Source organism: Bos javanicus, chromosome 8 (genome assembly GCF_032452875.1).
Source record: "Bos javanicus breed banteng chromosome 8, ARS-OSU_banteng_1.0, whole genome shotgun sequence".
NCBI classification, from domain to species: Eukaryota; Metazoa; Chordata; class Mammalia; order Artiodactyla; family Bovidae; genus Bos; species Bos javanicus.
In genome coordinates this window covers 113,574,468-113,601,812 of record NC_083875.1, presented here as the reverse complement: position 1 = coordinate 113,601,812, position 27,345 = coordinate 113,574,468, and the positions used below count along the sequence as shown (strand labels likewise).

The following is a 27,345-nucleotide window of genomic DNA, read 5'->3' as shown; positions in this document are numbered from 1 at the left end:
GCACAAACAAAACCTTGTTGTGCACCAGGAGCCAGGAAAAAGGTGCAGTGTCCCCACAAGTGACTGAGTTAGACTTCCTTATGGGAGTCCAGGAGTCTGGTGGAAGCATGGGTCAACATTTTGGCCTCAGGCCAAACAACAGGGAGGGAATACAGCCTCCCCCATCAACAGAAAACTAGATTAAAGATTACTGAGCATGGCCCCACCCATCGGAACAAGACCCAGTTTCCCCTATAGTCATTGTCTCCCATCAGGAAGCTTCCATAACTCTCATATCCTTATTCATAAGAGGGCAGACAGAATGAAAACCACAATCGCAGAAAACTAACCAAACTGATCACATGGACTACAGCCTTGTCTAACTCAAAGAAACTATGAGCCAGGCTGTGTAGGGCCACCCAAGACAAACAGGTCATGGCAGAGAGTTCAGAGAAAACATGGTCCACTGGAGAAGGGAATGGCAAACCACTTCAGTATTCCTGTCTTGAGAACCCCATGAACAGTATGAAAAGGCAAAAAGATATGACACTGAGAAATGAACTCCCCAGGTTGGTAGGTGCCCAATATGCTACTGGACAAGAGTGGAGAAATAAGTCCAGAAAGAATGAAGAGATGGAGCAAAGGTGAAAACAGTGCCCAGTTGTAAAGGTGACTGGTGATGCAAGTCCAATGCCATAAAGAACAATACTGCACAGGAACCCGGAATGTTGGGTCCATAATCACGGTAAACTGGATGTGGTCAAATAGGCGATTGCAAGAGTGAACACTGACAGTTTGGGAATCAGTGGACTAAAATGGCCTGGAATGGGTGAGTTTAATTCAGATGATCATTACATCTACTAGTGCGGGCAAGAATCCCTTAGAAGAAATGAAGTAGCCATAATAGTCAACAAAAGAGTCCAAAGTGCAGTACTTGGGTGCAATCTCAAAAATGATAGAATGATCTCTGTTCATCTCCAAGGCAAACCATTCAATATCACAGTAATCCAAGGCTATGCCCCAACCACTAATTCCAAAGTAGCTGAAGTTGAATGGTTCTATGAGGACCTACAAGACCTTCTAGAACTAATACCAAAAAAAAAAAAAAATGTCCTTTTCATCATAGGGGACTGAAATGCAAAATTAGGAAGTCAATCAGACTATACTACAAAGCTAAAGTCATCAAGACAGTATGGTACTGCCACAAAGACAGAAATATAGATCAATGGAACAAAACAAAAAGCCCAGAGATGAATCCACACACCTATGGACACCTTATCTTTGACAAAGGAGGCAAAAATATACAATGGAGAAAAGACAATCTCTTTAACAAGTGGTACTGGGAAAACTGGTCAACTACCTGTAAAAGAATGAAACTGGAACACTTTCTAACACCATACACAAAAGTAAACTCAAAATGGATTAAATATCTAAATTTAAGACCAGAAACTATAAAACACCTAGAGGAAAACATAGGCAGAACACTCTCTGACATAAATCACAGCTAGATCCTCTATGACCCACCTCCCAGAGTAATGGAAATAAAAGCAAAAACAAACAAACAGGACCTAATTAAACTTCAAAACTTTTGCACAAGGAAAGAAACTATAAGCAAGGTGAAAAGACAGCCTTCAGAATGGAAGAAAATAACATCAAATGAAACAACTGACAAAGAATTAATCTCAAAAATATACAAGCAGTTCATGCACCTGAATATCAGAAAAATAAATGACCCAATCAAAAAATGGGCCAAAGAACTAAACAGACATTTCTCCAAAGAAGACACACAGATGGCTAACAAACACATGAAAAGATGCTCAACATCACTCCTTATTAGAGAAATGCAAATCAAAACCACAATGAGGTACCATTTCACACCAGTCAGAATGTCTGCTATCCAAAAGTCTACAAGCAATAAATGCTGGAGATGGTGTGGAGAAAAGGGTACCCTCTTACACTGTTGGTGGGAATGAAAATTAGTACAACCACTATGGAGAATATTGTAGAGATTCCTTAAAAACCTGGGAATAGAATGGACATATGACCCAGCAATCCCACTGCTGAGCATACACACTGAGGAAACCAGAACTGAGACACCCCTACCCCAGTGTTCATTGCATCACTGTTTAGAGTAGCTAGGACATGGAGGCAACCTAGATATCCATAGGTAGATGAATGGATAAGAAAGTTGCAGTACATATACACAATGGAATATTACTCAGCCATTAAAAAGAATACATTTGAGTCAGTTCTAATAAGGTGGATGAAACTGGAGCCTGTTATTCAGAGTGAAGTAAGTCAGAAAGAAAAACACCAATATGGTATATTAACACATATATATGGAATTTAGAAAGATGGTAACAACGACCCTACACACAAGAGCAAAAGAGACAAGGTGTAAAGAACAGACTTAAGGATTCTATGGGAAAAGGAAAGAGTGGGATGATATGACAGAATAGCATTGAAACATGTATATTACCCTATGTGAAACAGATGACTAGGCAAGTTCGATGCATGAAACAAGGCACTCAAAGCTGGTGTACTGTGACAACCCAGAGGGGTGGGATGGGGAGGGAAGTTGGGGGGGGCGCTTTGGGACAGGGGGACACATGTACACCCATGGCTGACTCATGTCAATGTATGGCAAAAACCACCATAATACTGTAAAGTAATCAGCCTCCAATTAAAATAAATATATATATATATTTTTTTTTTTTAAGTAGGAAGTCAAGAGATACCTGGAGTAACAGGCAAGTTTGGCCTTGGAGTACAAAATGAAGCAGGGCAAAGTTTAACAGAGTTTTGCAAAGAAAACACACTGGTCATAGTAAACACCATCTTCCAACAACCCAAAAGAAGACTCTAAACATGGATATCATGAGACGGTCAATAGCAAAATCAGACTGATTATGTTGTTCGCAGCCAAAGATGGAGAAGCTCTATACAGTCAGCAGAAACAAGACCAGGAGCTGACTGTGGCTCATATCATGACCTCCTCATTGCAAAATTCAGACTTCAGTTGAAGAAAGTAGGGGAAACCCCTGGGGCATTCAGGAATGACCTAAATCAAATCCCTTATGATTATACAGAGGAAGTGAAAAATAGATTCAATGGATTAGATCTGATAAACAGAGTGCCTGAAGAACTATGTACAGAGGTTCCTAACATTGTATAGGAGGCCATGATCAAAACTATCCACCAAAATGAAATGCAGAAAGGCAAAAGGGTTGTCTAAGGAGACCTTACAAATAGCTGAGAAAATAAGAGAAGCTAAAGGAAAAGGAAAAAGATATACCCATTCGAATGCAGAGTTCCAAAGAATAGCAAGGAGATATTAAAAAAACCTCTTAAGTGAACAATGCAAAAAAAAAAAATAGAGGGAAAAATGAGAATGGGCAAGACTAGAGATCTCTTTAAGAAAATCAGAGATACCAAGGGAACATTTCATGCAAAGATGGGCACAGTAAAGGACAGAAATGGTATGGACCATTTCTGAAGCAATAGATATTAAGAAGAGGTGGTAAGAATACACAGAACTATAGAAAAAAGATCTTAATGACCCAAATAATCACCATGGTGTTATCACTCACCTAGAGCCACAGATCCTGGAATGTGGTGTCAAATGGGCCTGAGGAAGCATCACTATGAACAAAGCTAGTGGAGGTGATAGAATTCCAACTGAGAAATCTTAAGCCCTAAAAGATGATGCTTTTAAAAGTGCTGCACTCAATATGCCAGCAAATTTGGAAAACTCAGCAGTGGCCACAGGACTGGAAAAGGTCAGTTTTCATTCCAACCCCAAAGAAAGGGACTGCCAAAGAATGTTCAAACTATTGCACAATTGTGCTCATCTCACATGCTAGCAAAGTAATGCTCAAAATTCTCCAAGTGAGGTTTCAACATATGTGAACCAAGAACTTCCACATGGTCAAGCTGGATTTAGAAAAGTCAGAGGAACCAGAGATCAAAATGCCAACATCCACTGGATCATAGAAAAAGCAAAAGTCCAGAAAAACATCTACCTCTGCTTTATTGACTACGCCAAAGCCTTTGACTGTGTGGATCACAACAAACTCTTGGAAAATTCCCAAAAGATGGGAATACCAGACCATCTTACCTGCCTCCTGATAAATCCATATGAAGGTCAAGAAGCAACAGTTAGAGCCATACATGGAACAATGGACTGGTTCTAAATCGGGAAAGGAGTACATCAAGGCTGTATACTGTTACCATTTACTTAATTATGTGCAGAGTACACCATGCAAAATGCCAAGCTGGATGAAGCATAAGCTGGAATCAAGATTGCTGAGAGAAGTATCAATAACCTCAGATATACAGATGACACCATGCTTATGGCAGAAAGTGAAGCAGAACCAAAGAGCCTCTTGATGAAAGTGAAAGAGGAGAGTGAAAATCTGGCTTAAAACTCAACATTCAGAAAATGAAGATCAAGGCATTCATTTCCATCACTTCATGGCAAATAGATGGGGAAACCATTGAAACAGTAACAGACTTTATTTTCTTGGGCTCCAAAATCACTGCAGATAGTGACTGCAGCCATGAAATTCAAAGACGCTTGCTCCTTGGAAGAAAAGTTATGACCAACCTAGACAGCATATTAAAAAGCAGAGACGTTACTTTGCCAACAGAGGTCCATCTAGTCAAAACTATGGCTTTTCCAGTAGTCATGTATGGATGTGAGAGTTGGACTATAAAGAAAGCTGAGCACTGAAGAATTGATGCTTTTGAACTGTGGTGTTGGAGAAGACTCTTGAGCGTCACTTGGATTGCAAGGGGATCCAACCAGTCCATCCTAGAGGAAATCAGTCCTGAATATTCATTGGAAGGACTAATGTTGAAGCTGAAGCTCCAATACTTTGGTCACCTGATGCGAAGGACTGAATGGAAAGGACCCTGATGATGGGAAAGATTGAAGGAAGGAGGAGAAGGGGACGACAGAGGATGAGGTGGTTAGATGGCATCACCAATCATTGGACATGAGTTGAGCAAGCTCTGGAAGTTACTGATGGACAGGGAAGCCTGGCATACTGCAGTCCATGGAATCACAAAGAGTCAGACATGACTGAGTGACTGAAAGAACTGAACTGATAAGGGGAAAGAACATGAAGGAGAATAGATATCTGTATCTATATCAAGATTAGATATCTATATCTATACCAGACCAGCTGTAATGTAAGGGATGCTAATGGTGACTGGTTCTGACTCTCAAGACTTCAGTCAACTGAAGCTTGGGGTGTGCCACAGACCAAGACCCTTAATGAACATGCCTGTAAAGGTAACGTGTTAGATACTCACTCATGTCTGACTCTTTGTAACCCCATGGACCACCAGGCTCCTCTGTCCATGGGATTCTCCAGGCAAGAATACTGGAGTGGACTGCCACACCCTCCTCTGGGGATCTTCCCCACTTAGGGATTGAACCCAGGTCTTCTACTGTGGTCAGACTGTTTACCATCTGAGCCACCACGGAAGCCTGAACATGCCTGTACCCATAGATTAAAGCTTCCCCAAATTTGTGGTTTAGAGAGATACTGCTCTGGAAAGCTCCATGGTGTTCTCCATAGCTCTGCAAGTAATACATTTTTCCTTCCCATGAGTTTTGGCTGGGTTGTATCTTCTGGCTCAACACCCACCAAGAGGTTAACTCACTTTCTGGTAACATTTTTCCATCCAAACTCCCAACCACCACTTGATACTAAATATACAGTCAGTTGTCTTGCTTCCAATACATCGAAATCACATTATTTTTCTGTGAGCAAAGCTAGCTAAGGGCCAGAAACAGTGGCCCTATTTTATCTTGTGAAACCAGTTGGTGTCAAGCAAACTCAGCTCTGTGGATCCTTTGTCCTCCAGCTCTGTGCCTCCTTTTCCAAAAAACACTTGCAAGGCTTTGAGGTTTGATTTATGCCTCATTTCTGAAGGCTTTTTATACCTACATTAAACATGCAGGTGACTCATCAGTGTCACTGCTACTTTCAGGTTAAAAATCCTCCAAGTTTTTTCTAACATACTTATTTATTGCGTTATGTTTAAATCTTTGCCTAAATGTTGTCTATCTTGTGTCTCATTAGAATGTAGTTAATTACACCGTTTTCCCCTGAATAATAGAGTACTCACCACATAGAGAGAAGGCAGTGGCACCCCACTGCAGTACTCTTGCCTGGAAAATCCCATGGACGGAGGAGCCTGGTGGGCTGCAGTCCATGGGGTCGCTAAGGGTCGGACAGGACTGAGCGACTTCACTTTCACTTTTCACTTTCATGCATTGGAGAAGGAAACGGCAACCCACTCCAGTGTTCTTGCCTGGAGAATCCCAGGGACGGGGGAGCCTGGTGGGCTGCCGTCTATGGGGTTGCACAGAGTCGGACACGACCTAAGTGACTTAGCAGCAGCACCACATAGAGCTCTTGCCAAAACTGGATTTGACAAGGTAGGGCACAGGGGGGCCTAGGTGAAAGTCCTGGAGCACGACTACAGTCTGGTGGAGCCGAGATTCCAGGTGAGGGCACTGGACGGAAACATCCAGCCTGAGAACAATCCGCCCACTTGAGGATCCAGGCCTAAGAGGCCACGCGTGGAAACAAGCAAAGGAAATGGCCAAGATGCGCCTGCGCGCTGGAGGCTTCTTGACAGGCCCCCAGCGCAGCCAATTCTCGAGAGGTGGGGCGGGGCCTCCATTGCGCTCCGCACACTCCCGGCGCCTATTGGCCAGACTGCCTCAGTCACAACGCCGATTGGTCGCTTGTGCCTAATAGGGTACAGGCCGGCTGCTGGCCCTTCACTTCGCCTCAGCGCTGGAGGACTGAACATCACTGAGCTACTAGCGCTTCCCAGGACAGGGTGGGCAGCGCGACAGGACAGCGGGGAGACTGATGGGTACGTTCCCTGTGCAACCCTCGTAAACCCTTAGCCTGATGGCTTCAAATTCCAGGGTAGGAGGTCCCAAAACCCATCAGCTTTGAGAAACCTGGGTCCTAACCTGAAGGGGGCTTGCGTCTCGTCAGCCACAAGGACTACAATTCCCTTAACCCACAGAAACATTGAATCCCCTAATTCTGCGACCCTCAAATACCTAGAGTAACCCCAGTTCCCCTCAGCCTGAGGCACCCTAAAAATAGCACCCACAGAGAGACAAATTTTCCTTAACCTCGGAGACACTGAATACCTCAGCCTGGGAGCTCTTAAAACTTTTCCTCCTCAAGACCCTAACTATCCTGCCTGTCGGAGACCTAAAGCCCCTTAGTAAGAAACCCCCAATTTCCTCAGCTTCAAAGATCCCAAGTTCTCTCACCCTGCGCATTCTACATCAGTAAAAAGATCCCCGGTCCCCTCTGTCTGAGGACCCCAGTTCCTTCTGCCTGTGGGACCCAGATCTCCTCAAGCCAAGCAACTTGTCCCTTAGACGTAGAACCCACGTTATGCCCATATTTTTCTGAGTCCCCAGGAGGAGATCCTCAAAACTCTTCTTGGAGAAATATTCCCTCTCCTACACTGGAACAGAGCCTTGATTTCAGCCTGACCCCAGTCCAGCAGTTACGGGCTTCCAGGTCTCCTCAGGACTCACTGTCACCCACAGACGTATCCCTCCCAGGGCCTTTCTTCAGAGGGGCTGAACTGTAGGGGAACCAAAGAAACCAAATATAATTGACATTGGGCTAGTATGTCATAGCTAGTCAGGATCCATCCATCCCACCAATACTCTCACCCCAACTTTCCCCTCACCTTCCTGCCCTGGACACTCCACCCAAGGAAGACAGACCAGGCTCTGGACAGTGGTCTGGGCTATCTCAGCACCTTTCTTCCACAGGCAACTTGGCTTTGAGGCAGTCCCATGGCCATGAGGCCAAACAGGTCTCCAGAGGAGAGCACTGAGGGAGATGCTGGGAGAACAGAGTAGAAGCCCACGGTGAGAGGCAGAGGCAGCAAAGTCCACCTCTAAGCCAGCTCTATACGAAGGACATGGCACTGGTCCCTGAAGGACCACAGCCTGCTTGCCTGGGCAGCTGAGTGAACTCTGTGAATGTAACAGGGTGGGAATGCCTGGTCCTGTCTTAGATGGTGGGGTGGAGTGGGACAAAACAGGACACTAGCATCGTCAGCTGCTTTGTGTCCAGGGAGAATTAGGAAAATACTCAGTGTTTGTTCAGTTAACCAGAACACAGGTGGGAAGGAAAGTCTGCCTGCCTGTCTCACAGAGACCATCCAGTAGCTTCAGGCTGCTGCTGCTGCTGCTGCTGCTGCTGCTAAGTCACTTCAGTCGTGTCCGACTCTGTGTGACCCCATAGACGGCAGCCCACCAGGCTACCCCGTCCCTGGGATTCTCCAGGCAAGAACACTGGAGTGGGTTGCCATTTCCTTCTCCAACGCGTGAAAGTGAAGTCGCTCAGTGGTGTCCGACTCTTTACGACCCCATGGACTGCAGCCTACCAGGCTCCTCCGTCCGTGGGATTTTCCAGGCAAGAGTACTAGAGTGGGGTGCCATTGCTTTCTCCGAGCTTCAGGCTACTCCCTGCACAAAAGGTGGAGAGAAGGCCCAGCTCTAAGGTCTGACTTAGATTAGTAAATCACTGATGAAATCTATTATTTTCCTTAGGCCAAAGATGCTTTCAAAGACATCTCCATATACTTCTCCAAGGAAGAATGGGAAGAGATGGGAGAATGGGAAAAATCCGATATAGGAATGTGAAAAGGAACTATGAAGTGCTGATTACTATAGGTAACAGGAAGTGCTGGGTGCCTGTGAGCCTGGGAAACATGAAACAGGTCTTCACCCTCAGTGTTTACTTGGCCCTCTCTTAGGTGGCTTCATCTGCTCACAGTTCCCTTTTGTGTGGAGACTAACCTGGAGGAAATTTTTATTGTTTTCTACCAAATGGAGGTTGACCCTGCAGTGCAGAGCTCACCTCTTGCCTTGTTCTAGATTCTCCCAGCCCATCTTATTGATGTCCCTGATTTTGTGACACTTCCCATTGCTTCTGTGCTTTGTTCCCCCTGGTAGAACACACACTTTGTTTCTTTCCAGGTTTCAGAGCCACTCAACCAGCTTTCATGCATCACCGCAGGCAGGTCATCAAACCCCAGGTAAATGACATTAAGGATTCTGATGAAGAATGGACACCAAGGCAGCAAGGTGAGGGGCCAGGAGGATTTGGAGGTGTCTTCCTGAAACCAGCTTGGGCTTAGGTCTCAACTACTTCTCAGCCATTAGCAAAGAAAACATAATTTTCAGCATTCCAAAGTGATTGTGGCTGAATATTGAAATCAGCCTGAATGAAGATGAATGTATAGGTTTTCCAGTGTAATTCTCAAAAGTTTTATGTTTAAAATTTATCATTCTTTTTAAAAAGAATTATTTTTGCTAAACATTCTTAATGAAAGGCAATTAAAGAAACCTTAGACTATAAATTCACCAAAGAGATTTAATGCTAATCTCATAATAATTAGGTTATTGGATTAAATCTCTTAGAAGAGGAAATGATTAACATATTATGTCAAGATACATTATATGTGTATGTATATAAAACAACACCACATGATCTTCTTACCCTAAGGTTAAACTAATTCTTTGTTTCAATTCTGGGAAAGGGTTTGAGAGAACTGTTTATTCTCCCTGATCTTTCCCATATTTCACTGACCAGAGACAGCATCAGGTAAATAAAATGAAGTACACTCATTACACAATAGAAGTGAGCAGCTCACTTCCTCTTCTGCTGCTCAAACAGTTTAGAAGAGTTAATCTGCCTAGACTGGAGAAAACAATTTAGATAGTTCTATGATTCTCCATCTATGGATTTCTGTTCTCCCAGATTTTTAAAAATTAATTTTGTAGTTTTGGCTGCACTGGGTCTTCGTGGCTGTGCACGGGCTTTCTCTGGTTGCGGTGAGGTCTTCATGGCTGTGCACAGTCTTTCTCTGGTTGTGGTGAGGTCTTCGTGGCTGTGATGGGCTTTCTCTGGTTGCAGTGAGGTCTTCGTGGCTGTGATGGGCTTTCTCTGGTTGCAGTGAGGTCTTCTTGACTGTAATGGGCTTTCTTTGGTTGCGGTGAGGTCTTCATGGCTGTGCACAGGCTTTCTCTGGTTGCAGTGAGGTCTTCGTGACTGTGATGGGCTTTCTCTGGTTGCGTGAGTGGCTTCTCATTGCAGAGCACGTGCAGGCTCAGTAGCTTGTGACACACAGGCTTAGTGGCCCCACAGAAAGTGGAATCTTCCTGGACCAGCCAGTGAACCGGTGTCCTCTGCACTGGCAGGCAGATTCTCATCCACCATGCCACCAGGGAAGTCCCACTACTCCCTTAGGTTATTAAAACTAGTGTAAGAGACATGGAAACCAAACATTTGGTTGTCTGCAAAGGTTTTCACATGAAGAGAGATTCTTCATAGGGAATACATATGCCATGGTTCACCATACCTCTGCACATCTTTATTTACTTTCTTAACAATTTCTGAGTGTATGGTACACTGTTGCTAACTATATACACATTAGAGTTAGTGGCCATAGTGTTAATCGCTCAGTCGTGTCCGACTCTGCATACCCACCGACTGTAGCCACCAGGCTCCTCTGTCCATGGAATTCTCCAGGCAAGAATCCTGGAGTGGGTTGCCATTTCCTGCTCCAGGTGATCTTCCCAACCCAGGGATCGAACCTGAGTCTGTTGCATCTCCTGCATTGCAGACAGATTTTTTACTGCTGAGCCACCGGGGATATATATACACACTGCTGCTGCTACTGCTAAGTCACTTCAGTCGTGTCCGACTCTGTGCGAACCCATAGACAGCAGCCCACAGGCTCCCCCGTCCCTGGGATTTTCCAGGCAAGAGTACTGGAGTGGGGTGCCATTGCCTTCTCCCATATATACACACTGCTACTGCTAAACTGCTAACTGCTAAGTCACTTCAGTCGTGTCCGACTCTGTGTGACCCCATATACGGCAGCCCACCAGGCTCCCCCATCCCTGGGATTCTCCAGGCAAGAACACTGGAGTGGGCTGCCATTTCCTTCTCCAATGCATGAAAGTAAAAAGTGAAAGTGAAGTCACTCAGTCATGTCCGACTCTTAGCGACCCCATGGACTGCACCCTACCAGGCTCCTCCATCCATGGGATTTTCCAGGCAAGAGTACTGGAGTGGGGTGCCATTGCCTTCTCCTCCTGCTGCTGCTGCTGCTAAGTCGCTTTAGTCGTGTCTGACTCTGTGCGACCCCATGGACTGCAGCCTACCAGGCTTCTCCGTCCATGGGATTCTCCAGGCAAGAACACTGGAGTGGGTTGCCATGTCCTTCTCCAATTCATGAAAGTGGAAAGTGAAAGTGAAGTTGCTCAGTTGTGTCCGACTCTAGCGACCCCATGGACTGCAGCCTACCAGGCTCCATCCATGGGATTTTCCAGGCAAGAATACTGGAGTGGGGTGCCATTGCCTTCTCCCATATATACACACTGCTGTACAACAAATCTGTAGAAATGTTCCATCTTGTGTGATTGAAGCCCTAACCCACTGAGCAACAATTCTCCAATCCTTCATCCTCATAGCCCTTGGCAACCACAATTGTATTTTCTGTTTCCAGGGATTTGATTGATTTAGATACCTCATAGAAGTGGAATCAGGCAATACTTGTCTTTTTTGATTGGTTCATTTCACTTAGTATAATATCATCAAGGCCCATCCATAATGTAGCATATGACAGAATTCTTGTTTAAGGCTTAAAAATATTCCATGTGTTCATGTGGATATAACAGACATAAGATATATATAATCTTTATCTGTTTATCCACCAATGAACATTTAGGTTGCTTACACATCTTGCCAACTGGGAATAATGTGGCAATGGCCATACCTGTACACACTATTTATTCAATATCTCACTTTCAATTTTTTATGGAAATATACTCTTGAGTTGGATTTCTAGATCATACAGCAGTTCTAATTTTCTGTGGAAACTCCATACTGTTTTCTATAAAGCTTGCAACATTTTACATTGCCAACAATAATGTATAAGGGTTCCAATTTCTCCATATCCTTGCTACTGTCTTCTTATTCATATTGCTCATCACAGAAGGTATGAGATAATTTCCATTGTGGTTTTAATTTGTATTTCCCTATTGATTAGTAATATTGAACATCTTTTCATATGTTTTTTGGCCATTTGTGTATCTTCTTTGGAGAAATGTCTATTCAATTCCTTCTCTCACTGTGTTAGATCAGCTCAGACTGCCATAACAAAACAGACTGCATGCCTTAAACCACAGAAATTTGTTTTCTTACAATGTTGGAGCATGGACGTTTGATATCAGGGTGCCATTATGGTCAATCAGGTTCTCTTCCTGGCTTGTAGGTAGCCTTCATATTGGTATATGCTCATTAACCCTTCATCAGATACATATTTTACAAATATTTTCTACCATTCTGTAAGTGACCTTTTCACTCTGTTCACTGTGTCCTTTGCTGCACAGAGGTTTTAAGATTAATGTAGTCTCATTTGTCTATTTTTACTTTGTTACTAATACTTGTGCACTTGGTACCGTATCTAAGAAATCATTGCTGATTCAGTGTCGTGAAGCTTCACCCTTGTTTTCTTCTAAGAGTCTTATCAAATCTTGCATTTAGGTCTTTAATCCATTCTGAGTTGATTTTACTTCATGATGTAAGATGTTCATTATTTTGCATATGGATATTTTGTTTCCCCAGCACCATGCATTACAGGGATTAAACTTTCCCCGTTATCTTGACACCCTTGATGAAGATCATTAGACCATGTATCCAAGAGTTTATTTCTGGCTGTCTATTTTGTTCCATTGATTGACATATCTGTCTTTATGCCAGCCGGCTTCCTCAGTGGCTCAGCAGCTGAAGAATCTGCCTTCAATACAGGAGACACAGGAGATGCAGATTCAATCCATGGGTTAAGAAGATCCCCTGGAGAAGGAAATGGCAACCCCCTCCAGTATTCTTGCCTGAGAAATCCCCTGGACAGAGGAGCCTGGTGGGCTATCATCCAAAAGGTCACAAACAGTCAAGAAGACTGAGGGACTAAGCACACATTTTCTGCCAAAACTATACTCTTTTGGTTACTGTACCTTTGTAATGTGTTCTGAAATCAGAGGCCTCCAGCTTTGCTGTTCTTTCTAAGATTGTTTTGCCTATTTGGGGTGCTCTGAGATTCCGTGTTAACTGTAGGATGGATTTTCTATATCTGAAAAAACTTCCATTGGGATTTTAATAGGAATTGCATTGAATCTTTAAATAGTTTTGAGTAGTATGAACAACTTAATAATATTAAGCCTCTAAATCCATAAACATGAGACAGCTGTCTATTTACTATGTCAGATTCCTTTCAGCAATAAGTTGTAGTTTTCAATGTATAAGTCTTTCATCTCCTTAAGTTTACTCCTAATTACTTCATTCTTTTCGATGCTATTATAAATAAGATTATTTGTCAAGTGGCTAAGACTCCACACTCCCAATGCAGAGAACTTGGGTTCAGGCCCTGGTCAGGGAACTAGATCACAAATGCCACAACAAAGACCTGGCACAAACAAATAAATAAAAATAAATATTTTTTTTTATTTTCGCTCTAGACTATAGCTTTAAAAAAAATAAATAAATAGGATTGTTTTCTTATTTTCCTTTTTGAAATGGTCGTTGTTCATGCAGGGAAAGATATTTGAATGTTGATTTTGTACTGTGCAACACTCTGTGCAGGTTTTTTTTTGTGTGTGTGGAATTTTAAATATTTTTCTGCACATAAAATCATGTCCCCTGTGAACAGACATAATTTTACTTCTTTCTTTCCAAGTGGAAGCCTTTTGTTTCCTTTTCTAATCTAACGCCCTGGCTAGGACTTCTAGTGTTATGGTGAATAGAAATGTTGAGAATGGGCATCCTTGCCTTTTTTTCTGGATCTTATTTCAGCTTTTCACTGATGACTATGGTGTTAGAGGTAGACTTTTTATATATGACCTTTATTATATCGCAATCACTTCCTTCTATTTCTACATTGTTGAGTATTTTTGTCATGAAAGGCTAGTAAACTTATTAGATACTTATGAGCATCAGATGAGGCATAGATGAGGTTTCATTTTTTTTTTTAATTGTAAGAAAATTATGTAATGCTCCCAGTGGAAGCATAGGAGTTGATGATACAGAAATTTTCCATTCCTCCTTTGGTGATCATTGTCTTTGTCACTCTCTGGCTCAGAATTATGTGTCCTTAATTAGAATGCCCAGAGTTTGGAAACATTTACCAACAAAAACACTGATTCTCATTTTTTAGGTAAACCTTTTTCAATGGCCTTCAGAGTGGAGTACAGTAAACACCAGAAGGTGAGTATTTCCCAAATCCTGTTGCCAAAATATCCTCCTCCAGTCACGGATGAGAATAGGAGAAAACAAAGAGATCCTGGAGACTGCTGCCTTCCTGTCCTGAATCTTTAGCACAATGTCTGATATCATCATCATCTTTATACTTAGTAACAACAGCAACAATAGTAGGCTGTTCTATTGTTACATTATTTTCACAATATTTCAGACTTTAAAGCATTTTATGTGAATAAACTTACTTATTCACATAAATAAACCTTAAAACAATCCTATAGTACCTATAAGTAGGTATATAGCTATCACCATTATAGATCCTAAAAATGAGGTAAAAAAACATTTGATTATATGCCTGAGATCACAGTACCACTGGTAGTGCAATCTAATCCAAAGCACATTCTCTAAACCCCTTACAAACTGATTAAAACTTCCATAGTTCTATGAAACTTATTCATACATCTTTATATCATTCATCTGAGAGATGTTTTCAACCTCACTTCATCCTGCTGTGCTAGGGAGGGATATGCTAAGACATCTGACTAAGGGAAGCTTAAGGATATGTTGGGCAGTTTGTAAAGTGGATGGTCGAAGATGAAGAAGCTTAAGGACATGCTGGGCAGATTTTAAGAGAGGACAGTCCAGGATGAAGAAGCTTAAGGACATGTTGGGCACTTTGTAGAGTGGCCAGTGAAAGATGAAGAAGCTGAAGGACATGTTAGGCAGTGTGTAGAGTGGACGGTCCAGGATGAAGAAGGTGACAGGATCCCTACCTCAGAGCCTCCCACACCAATAAGAGGAAGCAACTCACAGCCTTGACAAGCCTCAGGTTTATGACTGAAAAGCAACAAATAAGAAAATGACTGAAGGACTTCACATAGGTTACCTGCTTTTGAGTAGAAACTCATCATCTGGGCATCATTTCAAATGCTCATTCTTGTAGGAGGAAGTAACAACTCCTTCCTCTGAGCTCCTATTAGGCAACTCTCCTGTTTGGAATCATTTGTTTAGCCTGCCCCTGTGTTGTGAGCTTTGAGAGCCTAGCCCATACCCGTTAATTCTCAGAAGTCCAGGCCCAGCTCAAAGCCCCTGAGGGCCCCCTGAATGTTTTTTGAATGAGTGACTGCACATTTAAACATTCATCTAGGAGTAGGAAGGTCAAAGAATGCTGAAGAGGGTATCTGTAAGCTAGACTTCAAATATAGAGGGAGTTTAGGGGATAAATTGATGGCAGGGGTGTACGCTCACATTCATACTGTATTAAATAGCTCACACAATGATTTGTTGAATGTTATTAAATTTTATGTCCACTATAACATTAAGAATTAGCATGTATACCAATTTATGGATCAGGAAACTGAGGAGAACCAGCTAGTCATACGGCCTTGTTCAAGGAGAATTGATGGGACCAGCTACTTTAATTCCAAACATTGTCTCTAAGAGGACATGGCAACCTGCAACTTTCAGCTCATTTTCTTCATTGTCTAAATGTGTTTCTGCTGATCGTCTTTTCTCTTATCAATCTCACTGGTTTGTCACCTTATTTCCCAGATGTGTTTTATCCCCTCTGTAATTTTCCATACTTCCTCATCCATCAAAGGTCCACTAATTAATAGAAAACCCCCCGGATTTCTCTACGAGCCCTTACCCTCTTCTTTCTCTGACCTCCAGCTATTCTCCCTGCCTTGCTCTCACTTTTATGCAGAAAGCTGAAGGGAACCTTAAGATATGAATTCTAGCTTTGATTCACTATCCTCTTAGGTCCTTGTTTTACACTCCAGTGTTCATGTCCACCCCCTCCATCAGGTATTTCCAAGAATTGTCAAAGTACTAACTAAAGTCATGCATGTGAAAACACTTCATAAAGTCCTAAAGAACTAAAGAAATGAATGTTATCTTTTACTCACATGGAAGGGAATGTCCAGGGCACCATTAAGTAAGGAATCTAGTTTGAAGGAATTGCCAGGAGCAGCAAAATTGCTGAAGACAAGTGGCTGCAAGCAGGCTCAGAAACTGGTGCCCCCTCCCAGAAAAGCAAGGACCCCTGAACAGCACCCCAGACAAAAAGTCAATAAGAGAAAACTTGGGGGGTTCCTCTAATTAGTTCCTCTCATCACTATAGAAAAACTAATAAGTATGGCCTAGGTGTGTGGCATGGACTTTAGGTAGGCATGGGTTTAAGCTGGACTGATCTGAAACATGAAGTTAGCACTGGGGCCTTGGGAAAATCTTATACATTTTCTGAGGTCTGAATGCTCATCTGTAAAGTGAAGATAAGGATACATAACTCATACAGTGCTTGAAAGCCTTACAAAAATGCAAAAGTCTGACACCTACAAGTAGTTCAATAAATCGAGCTGTGATCATAGGGACCGCACTTCGTTAGTGTTTATGCCCAGACCTCTGCTCAATGCCTTACGTGTCATGTGCCCTCAATGTATGTTTTCTGAGTACATGTGTCAGTGAACTATTTCCTAAGTAAGAAGGTTGAGAAGTTAAACCTACTAATGGGAAGTACAGGAAGCTAACACTGAACTGGGCATCTGTGGTCAGTGAGGAGACTCAGTCTCCTGAACCAGGAGTTAAAGGGAGAAGAAACAAAGCATAGAGAAGGGACTTCCTGGTGGTTAAGTGGTTAAGACTCCCTGCTTCCACTGCAGGAAGTGTGGGTTCCATTCCTGGTCGGGGAACTAAGATCCCACAAGCCATGTAGTGTGGCCAATAAATAATGTAACATTAAAACATTAAAATACAAAAGTAAAAGCTTGAAAAATAAATGTAATAAAATTTTAATAAAGTGTATAGATGGACAGGTAGGAGATCTCACACTTTCTGATAAAACAGGGACTAACTCTCCAGACCCCACCAGCCTTGTTTAACTTCTGTTCTCCATCTTAGAACGCAGAAGAAAGGAGACTGGAGTAAAGAGGTACAGTCTACGAGAAAAAGAGGGCCTTGTGTACCAAGAGGTCAGCGAGCCCCTGGATGACGACTACCTCTGTGAGTGACCCCGCTGGCCCGCTCATGAAGAAGGGGCTACAAGGCCGTGGTCCAATAACCTCACCTCACCATTTGGTTCCCCAATTATCCCCTTCCTCTATGACTTGGGGTGCAGGATCAAGGCCACATGCCGTGAGTGCCGCAGTTCTTTCTGAAGGTCTTTACGACCAACAACATCACTGTACCTCCCCTCATCCCTGTTGCTCTCACCTCCAGATTGTGAGGAGTGTCAGAGCTTCTTCATCAACATCTGTGCTGCCCACGGGCCCTCAACCTTTGTAAAGGACTGTGCAGCGGAAAAGGGGCATGCCAACCGCTCAGCCCTCACTCTGCCCCCTGGGTTAAGTATCAGACTGTCGGGCATCCCTGAGGCTGGGCTTGGAGTGTGGAACGAGGCATCCGATCTGCCACTGGGCCTGCACTTTGGCCCCTACAAGGGCCAGATTACAGATGACAAAGAGGCCGCCCACAGTGGATACTCATAGCTGGTGAGAAACACCCCTATTTCCCTGTCCTCTGGCCTCTAATCACTTGTGGGTGGTGAGGGTGGGGGTACTTCATGTCTACATGGGAGGACACCAATGGTGATGACACGGTCAGCAATGACATGGTCAGCCCTGTGTACTGTGTGCACTGGGCGTGAACACAGGCCTTCCGTCCAAAGGTCAGAGGAGAGGTGGGAACACCGTGGTACACACACGCAGGCCTTCCATCCAAAGGTCAGAGGAGAGGTGGGAACACCGTGGTACACACACACAGGACTTCCATCCAAAGGTCAGAGGAGAGGTGGGAACACTGTGGTACACACACACCGCACTTCTATCTAAAGGTCAGTGGAGAGGTGGGAACACCGTGGTACACACACACAGGACTTCTATCTAAAGGTCAGAGGAGAGGTGGGAACACTGTGGTCCAAGCACACAGGACTTCCATGTAAAGGTCAGAGGAGAGGTGGGAGACAGTGGTACAGGCACACAGATGTGACTCCTCCCTTGTGGAACCCTTTCCTTCAATGAACCAACAGACTCAGACTTGGAATGATTAAGAAGCTTACCATGTGGTCTGACTGGCAGTTGAATCTATGCAGGCTGAAGAGCACCAATGACAGCAGAGGAAAATAGTTCTTCTATTACTTCCTACCAAAAAAAATAAAAGAGAGAAGAAAGCTTGAAACTCTTTTTCTGACACTCAGATCACCAAAGGGAGAAACTGCTATGAGTATGTGGATGGAAAGGACACGTCTTTGGCCAACTGGATGAGTTGAGTGCAGTGAGTCTGCAGTGTATAGATGTCGCTCCTCCCTCAAGCCCACACCCCTTTCCTTCTCAACCTGGCTACCTCAACAGCTTTCACATCTTCTTACCTCTTTTCCGTTCATATCATGCTCTTTCATTTTAAAAGACATTAGAAAAAAATTAAAATATAGCATGTGACATCAAAATACAAGTCTACATGCTGAACAAAACTGCAGTACATGAAAACAACTTGAGTCTAGATTCACCAGGGACACTTTCAGTTCAGTTCAGTTCAGTCACTCAGTCGTGTCCGACCCTTTGCGACCCCATCGCAGCACACCAGGCCTCCCTGTCCATCACCAACTCCCGGAGTTCACCCAAACTCATGTCCATAGAGTCAGTGATGCCATCCAGCCATCTCATCCTCTGTCATCCCCTTCTCCTCCTGCCTCCAATCCCTCCCAGAATCAGACTCTTTTCCAATGAGTCAAATCTTCACATGAGGTGGCCAAAGTATTGGATTTTCAGCTTCAGCATCAGTCCTTCCAACGAACACCCAGGACTGATCTCCTTTAGAATGGACTATTTGGATCTCCTTGCAGTCCAAGGGACTCTCAAGAGTCTTCTCCAACACCACAGTTCAAAAGCACCAGTTCTTTGGCGCTCAGCTTTCTTCACAGTCCAACTCTCACATCCATACATGACCACAGGAAAAACCATAGCCTTGACTAGACAAACCTTTGTTGGCAAAGTAATGGCTCTGCTTTTGAATATGCTATCTATTTGGTCATAACTTTCCTTCCAAGGAGTAAGCATCTTTTAATTTCATGGCTGCAGTCACCATCTGCAGTGATTTTGGAGCCCAAAAAAATAAAGTTTGACACTGTTTCCACTGTTTCCCCATCTATTTCCCATTAAGTGATGGGACCAGATGCTATGATCTTCATTTTCTGAATGTTCAGCTTTAAGCCAACTTTTTCACTCTCGTCTTTCACTTTCATCAAGAGGCTTTTTAGTTCCTCTTCACTTTCTGCCACAAGGGTGGTGTCATCTGCATATCTGAGGTTATTCATATTTCTCCCAGCACTCTTGATTCCAGTTTGTGCTTCTTCCAGTCCAGCATTTCTCATGATGTACTCTGCATAGAAGTTAAATAAGCAGGGTGACAATACACCACCTTAACATACTCCTTTTCCTATTTGGAACCAGTCTGTTGTTCCATGTCCAGTTCTAACTGCTGCTTCCTGACCTGCATACAGGTTTCTCAAGAGGCAGGTCAAGTGGTCTGGTATTCCCATCTCTTTCAGAATTTTCCACAGTTTATTGTGATCCACACAGTCAAAGGCTTTGGCATAGTCAATAAAGCAGAAATAGATGTTTTTCTGGAACTCTCATCATTTTTCCATGATCCAGCGGATGTTGCCAATTTGATCTCTGGTTCCCCTCCCTTTCTAAAACCAGCTTGAACATCTGGAAGTTCATGGTTCACATACTGATGGAGCCTGGCTTGGAGAATTTTGAGCATTACTTTACTAGCATGTGAGATGAGTGCAATTGTGAGGTAGTTTGAGCATTCTTTGACATTGCCTTCCTTTGGGATTGGAATGAAAACTGACCTTTTCCAGTCCAGTGGCCACTGCTGAGTTTTCCAAATTTGCTGGCATATTGAATGCAGTACTTCACAGCATCATCTTCCAGGATTTGAAATAGCTCAACTGGAATTCCATCACCTCCACTAGCTTTGTTCGTAGTGATGCTTTCTAAGGCCCACTTGACTTCACATTCCAGGATGTCTGGCTCTAGGTGAGTGATCACACCATCATGATTATCTTGGTTGTGAAGATCTTTTCTGTACAGTTCTTCTGTGTATTCTTGCCACCTCCTCTTAATATCTTCTGCTTCTTTTAGGTCCATACCATTTCTGTCCTTTATCGAGCCCATCTTTGCATGAAATGTTCCCTTGGTATCTCTAATTTTCTTGAAGAGATCTCTAGTCTTTCCCATTCTGTTGTTTTCCTCTATTTCTTTGCATTGGTCGCTGAGGAAGGCTTTCTTATCTCTCCTTGCTATTCTTTGGAACTCTGCATTCAGATGCTTATATCTTACCTTTTCTCCTTTGCTTGTCGCTTCTCTTCTCTTCACAGCTATTTGTAAGGCCTCCCCAGACAGCCATATTGCTTTTTTGCATTTCTTTGCCATGGGGATGGTCTTGATCCCTGTCTCCTGTACAATGTCATGACCCTCCATCCATAGTTCATCAGGCACTCTATCTATCAGATCTAGGCCCTTAAATCTATTTCTAACTTCCACTATAATCATAACGAATTTGATTTAGGTCATACTTGAATGGTCTAGTGGTTTTCCCTTCTTTATTCAATTTAAGTATGAATTTGGCAATAAGAAAGAAATGGCAACCCACTCCAGTGTTCTTGCCTGGAGAATCCCAGGGACAGGGGAGCCTGGTGGGCTGCCGTCTATGGGGTCGCACAGAGTTGGACATGACTGAAGCGACTTAGCAGCAGCAGTAGCAGCAGTTCATGATCTGAGCCCCAGTCTGCTCCCGGTCTTGTTTTTGCTGACTGTATAGAGCTTCTCCATATTTGACTGCAAAGAATATAATCAATCCGATTTCAGTGTTGGCCATCTGGTGATGTCCATGTGTAGAGTCTTCTCTTGTGCTGTTGGAAGAGGGTGTTTGCTATGACCAATGCGTTCTCTGGGCAAAACTTTATTAGCCTTTGCCCTACTTCATTCCTTATTCCAAGGCCAAATTTGCCTGTTACTCCAGGTATTTCTTGACTTCTTACTTTTGCATTCCAGTCCCCTATAATGAAAAGGACATCTTTTTTGGGTGTTAGTTCTAAAAGGTCTTGTAGGTCTTCATAGAACCATTCAACTTGAGCTTCTTCAGCATTACTGGTTGGGGCATAGACTTGGATTACTGTGATATTGAGTGGTTTGCCTTGGAAACGAACAGAGATCATTCTGGGTTGTTTTTTTTTTTTTTTTTTTTTTTTTGAGATTGCATCCAAGTACTGTATTTTGGACTCTTTTGTTGACCATGATGGCTACTCCATTTCTTCTGAGGGATTCCTGCCTGCAGTAGTAGGGAGTTCCTCTTTCAGTATCCTATCATTTTGCCTTTTCATACTGTTCATGGGGTTCTCAGGGCAAGAATACTGAAGTGTTTTGCCATTCCCTTCTCCAATGGACCACATTCTGTCAGACCTCACCACCATGACCCACCCGTCTTGGGTGGCCCCACACAGCATGGCTTAGTTTGATTGAGTTAGACAAGGCTGTGATCCATGTGATTAGATTGACTCAATTTCTGTGATTATGGTTTATATGTCTGCCCTCTGATGCCTCTCGTAACACCTACAGTCTTACCTGGGTTTCTTTTACCTTGGACATGGGGTGTCTCTTCACGGCTGCTCCAGCAAAGCCCAGCCACTGCTCCTTACCTTGGACGAGGGGTATCTCCTCACAGCCGCCCCTCCTGACTTTGTATGTGGAGTAGCTCCTCTCGGCTCTTCTGTGCCCGCGCAGCCACCTCTCCTTGGACATCGGGATACTTAAACTGACTTAACTGGCACTTACCAAGCATTTTGTGTTCCAGTTTAGACAGAGAACTTCATTACTGAAGCAGGTCACTCAACCCATGTTTTGGAGAACAACTGCAGACAGACATTAACCAGTTGATTTTAGGAACAGTAACCTTAATTTTCTATTTTTGAGTAACTGCACAGCTCCAGGATAACCTAACATGGGAGGCCTTGAGTCCATGTGGGCAACAACCTCCCCAGGCTCCATTCCAGTGAGAAGTGGGCCCTGAGGCCTGGGAAGGAATGGGGGCCAGGATGGCCATGAGCAGGGCCATTCTCTGAGGGCCTCTCCTTTCATCAGGGCAGGCAGAAAGTGAATAAACTATCACTGTTATGGGTCTCAAGCTATGTCAGAGCAGTCTCCAAGTTTTCATGAGAAGGAGTGGGCAAGCGAATATGACCCTGGATACACGTGGGGAGATTGGAGGAAAGCCTCGGGAGAGAAGGCAGGCTGGGGTGAGTGCTGAGGGCTGCATGCTAGCAGAGGAGCACCAAGCCCTGTGGAATGAAAGAGAACTTAATTCAGAGTTTAGAGGAGCTGGAGGTCACCAGCCTCACGGACAGTCCAGGTGCAGATGAGTCTAGAACTGGGCTCATAAAATGGCTAATTAGGAAAGGAGAGAAAAGCATTCCAGCCAGGAAGAGGACCGAAAACAGGATCTGGAAATAGGAATTCACACGGCCTGGTCGAAGGTGTGAACAGAAGGTCCCCATGAGGGGCGGTGGGAGCCATGGCAGCCTCAGAGCCTGAAGGCAAGGAGCTGGGCATGGCCCAACAGTGGAGGGGACTCATCACCTGAGGTTTCTTCCCCTTTCCCTGCCTCGACCCCAGGTATGTGAACTGTGCCCGGGACGACGAGGAGCAGAACCTGGTGGCCTTGCAGTATCAAGGGCAGATCTTCTACCGAACCTGCCAGGTGGTCAGGCCGGGCTGCGAGCTGCTGGTCTGGTATGGGGATGAGTATGGCTGGGACCTCAGCATCAAGCGGGACAGCAGGGGGAAGAACAAGCTCGCGGCCGGGAGAGGTGAGCGCCACCCCTCTTCCAACGCCCCACCCCATCCTGGGGAGCCTCTCTGGTCCGGTTCCGAAGCAGAGTACAATCCAGTCCAAAGTCAGACATGTCATCATTAAAATGCCTCAGAATTTGATTCATTTCATATGACTGTTAGAGAAAAATTGTATATTAAAAATGTTAGTTCTAATTTTAAATATTTCATACAGAAAAATATGTATCGTCACCTTCTGCTGAAAGGCCTAGAAGCAAAAAGCAAGTTTCCTAGCACCTACCAGCTCTCTCACCTTTACCTGTTTCTTCCTCGTTTCCTCCACATTTCTAAGCGACACATGTACAGCGATTTGCATTCTGTTACTGTATCAGTTTGTTGTCATGTGAGTTTATACTCTGTGCCAGACAAGACTCCACCCACTGAAAGAGACAGAACCACTGCCCTGGGGCACCATGGGCTTCATACCAGATGGGGGCTGGTGCTCTGAGGAAAACCAGTGCAGGGAAAGTGCCTCCAATCAGCGTGAGCAGAGGGTGGGGTGTGGTGCAGGATGGTGGGCAGGGTCTCTGCAGAGATAACACCTGTGGGAAAGGATTCCAGGCAGGGGAGCAGCCAGTGCTGTAGCCCCAGAGCCAGGAATAGAGGCCATGCCAGTGGTCACAGGAGGAAGCACAGAGGGAGAGGAAGGAGGCTGGATGGGACACAGAAGCCTCAGGGCCTGTGTCCAGGTGCACGCCCCAGGAGTCTTCCTGGGTAACACAGAACAACCGTGTGGCTTTCAGCTGCAAGTGGCATGTTCTCTGTGCTAAGACAATGCTTTCGTTCACTTTTGGGAAGAGACAGCAGTGGGGATTCCGCTCATAGGTCAGTTCACTGCCAGACATGAGGGGAGAGTGGGCTGGATAAAGATGCTCGGGAGTGAGGGTGTGAGGAATCTGGCTGGAGATGTATTTTTAAATAGGACTTCCTAGTGCATGTTAAATGCAGTAAGACTGAATGAAATAAATGAGGTATGAATACAGGTGAGGCTTGAGAAAGGACATGCCTTTATTTTATGATTTATGGAAAACTGAAAGAGGAGCAATTTATGAAGCAATTGGGGCAGCAGGAGCCAGAGACCTGTAGTCAGTGGGACCTGGGCCTCTTGGTCCCCAGCAGTCTGAAACCCACTTCCTGCAGAGATCAACACAAAGGCTGCTCTTTGAACAAGGAGCCATAAATTCAGCTTTACTCAAACCTGCTCTAACCACCCACTGTGCTGCCTCCCACATGCAGAGAGCTCCAGGCCAGGTGCCCCTAATTTAATAGACCCTTTCCCCTCACAGGGAGCCGATCAGGAAGATTCCACCTAAGTCATCAAGTCTTATCTCTCAGTAGGGTAAAATACCTGTGGCCACTGTGACATGACTTTTCAGATACTTACACACAGGGAAAGGTTCCTGCAGATCCACCTCTATCAGGAGAGACGCTGCCTCTGATGCTGCTGGAAGGTCCCTAGTCTGGGTGATATGTAGAAAAGACCCTTGACACAAGCTTCCTGGATTTCTGTAGATGTAGAGAATAAGAATGGATGGAGAAGTGGACTGTAAAGACACACTCGATGGGAGACAAATCGTGCACCATCAACACTTAGATGATCAGTGGGGCGGCCTTACCGTGGCAAACCCGCCACCTGACCAAAAGCTTCCTCTTTCAGCAGAACCGAAGCCCAAGATCCACCCATGTGCCTCCTGCTCTCTGGCCTTCTCCAGTCAGAAATTCCTCAGCCAACACGTCCAATGCAATCACCCCTCTCAGACCCTCTTGAGACCATCTGCAAGAGACCACCTCCAACCAGAGGATCCCTGCCCAGGCAATCAAAATCAGCAGCAGTGATATTCTGATCCACACAGCCCAAGTGACAAACCTGAGGGTCACAAGGCCAAGGACAGGCCCCAACCTTTGCTGAAAAGCATAAGGCTGAAGAGGATTTCAAGGGCCTCCTCCTACTCACCCAGAAGACAAGTGGGGAGGTCTGGGGTGCATGAGAGAATCACAGAAGAGCCCAGCACAAGCCAGAAACTGAATCCAGAGGACACAGGCAAATTATTTATGGGGGCAGGGGTCTCAGGGATTATAAAAGTCAAGTACGGAGAGTGTGGGCAAGGCTCCAAGGATCGGTCAAGTCTCATCACACACGAGAGAACACACAGGGCAGAAGCCCTATGTTTGCGGAGAGTGTGGGCGAAGCTTCAGTCAGAAGTCCCTCTCCTCGTCATGCACCAAAGGACACACACAGGGGAGAAGCTCTATGTTTGTGGGGAGTGTGGAAAAAGCTTCAGTCAGAAGTCCCCCCTCATCAGATACCAGAGGACACACACAGGGGAGAAGCCCTATGTTTGTGGGGAGTGTGGAAAAAGCTTCAGTCAGAAGTCCCCCCTCATCAGACACCAGAGGACACACACAGGGAAGAAGCCCTATGTTTGCAGGGAGTGTGGGCAAAGCTTCAGTGATAAATCTCATCACACACCAGGGTACACAGACAGGGGAGAAGCCCTACATTTGCGGGGAGTGTGGGCAAAGCTTCAGTGTCAAGTTCAGGCTCATCAGACACCAGAGGACACACACAGGGGAGCAGCCCTATGTTTGCAGAGAGTGTGAGTGAGTCATGACAAACAAACCACATCTTAGCACAGGAGGATTACTGCAGCCACCCCATGCCTCAGCTCTAAGGGGGCCTCAGAGGAGATCTGTGGCCCATTACAGTCCCCAAGAGTATGAGGAGAGACTTCCCAGGTGGTCCAGTGGCCAAGACTCCATTGCAGAGACCCATGCTCACTACCTGATTGGGGAACTAGCTCCCACATGCTGCAACTAAGACACAGCGCAGTGGAAAAAATAAATACATAAATAAATATTTTAAAGACAGAGTGTGATAAGCACAGAATTACTTGATTAAATAGACCTTTTTGACAGTTTCACTTTATGACACTTTCATGACAGGGGAGGAGGTAGATAAAGAGCAGAGGGTTTCTTAAGTGTTCTGGAGATGTTCATGCCAATTGCCTTCGTGGTTTTTTGTACTCCTCTTCTGATAATTTTTGTCTCCAAACAAATCTGAAGCCCAGACTACGTACTTATCCCCCCCCCTTATTACTGAGTGCAGTGGGGTCCAGTGGTAGCTGAACCCCTGGGAAGGCATAATTCTGGAGCCAACTCAGTTAGGCATTGGACAGTCAGTTCCTGGGTTCAGGGAGAGGAATCTAGGGTTTGAGACAGACTCACCAGGGAAGAGAATTCCCTGGCCTCCTGGGAAGTGTGGCCTCTCCTCCTTATGGACCTCAACTCTCCTTTGGTGTCTCCTGGTTGCCCTCTGGATTCCTCTGACTTCTGTAGCCTCAAAGTGAAGGCCTCAGGCACGTGAGTGTGGGCATGTGTGTATGCCTGGCTCAGCCTGGGCCATCTGGTCTTTGCCGCTCCCTCAGAGTCATCACAGCACCTGGACTCCAGATTTGACCACAGGGATCCAGTTCTCAGCCCTGCACTCAGCGGCTGTGTGACCTGGGGCAAGATGCTCAACCTCTCTGTGTCTCTATTCTTGTCTGTGATACACGGTAGAGGCAGCAGCATTTTAGTCTGATGCATAAGCACAGGTGGAATGTGGCAGAGGTTGATGAGAATGTAAGCCCTGCCTTTGCTGTTCTTTGTGGTTTTTTTCTTTAATCTCTTTTTATCTTCTAACTGAAGGATAATTGCTTTACAGAATTTTGTTTCCTGTGTGTCCTTCAGCCCCCACACCTTCCAGGTCTTCAGAGTTAGACGGGGAAGGGGCCGTTTAGGCACTCGGCTGCCCTGATGGGGAGTGTGAAGTCAGGGGTGCTAAGGGAGGGCGACCTCCCTTCCCACCACTTCCATTCCTGCTGAGCTGGGCAGCCCCAGAGCCCCTCCACAGACAGGCAATGCCGACAGTCATCCACCCTGCTGAAAAAAGAGCCTGGAGCCACATGTTCAGAAAATCCCTGTCTGGCCCCCATCCCACCACCCACACAGAAGGTCCTCGAAGCCCATACTGTGGCTTCTCTAATGCACAGCCTCGTATCTGTCCCCACATGCTCTGGTCAATGCTGCCTCGACCTTGAAATTCTTAACTACAGAATAGCTCATCCTTACACTTACCTTTTTTATGAGTGAAGTCTGATGGGCCACGGAGT

At 44.9% G+C, this 27,345-nt stretch overlaps 1 pseudogene; it reads left to right on the top strand.

Annotated features, from left to right (window-relative positions):
• The first annotated feature begins 14,430 nt into the window (after nucleotides 1–14,430).
• On the top strand, nucleotides 14,431–26,899 carry LOC133253510 (histone-lysine N-methyltransferase PRDM9-like; annotated as a pseudogene).
• Nucleotides 26,900–27,345: the final 446 nt, after the last annotated feature.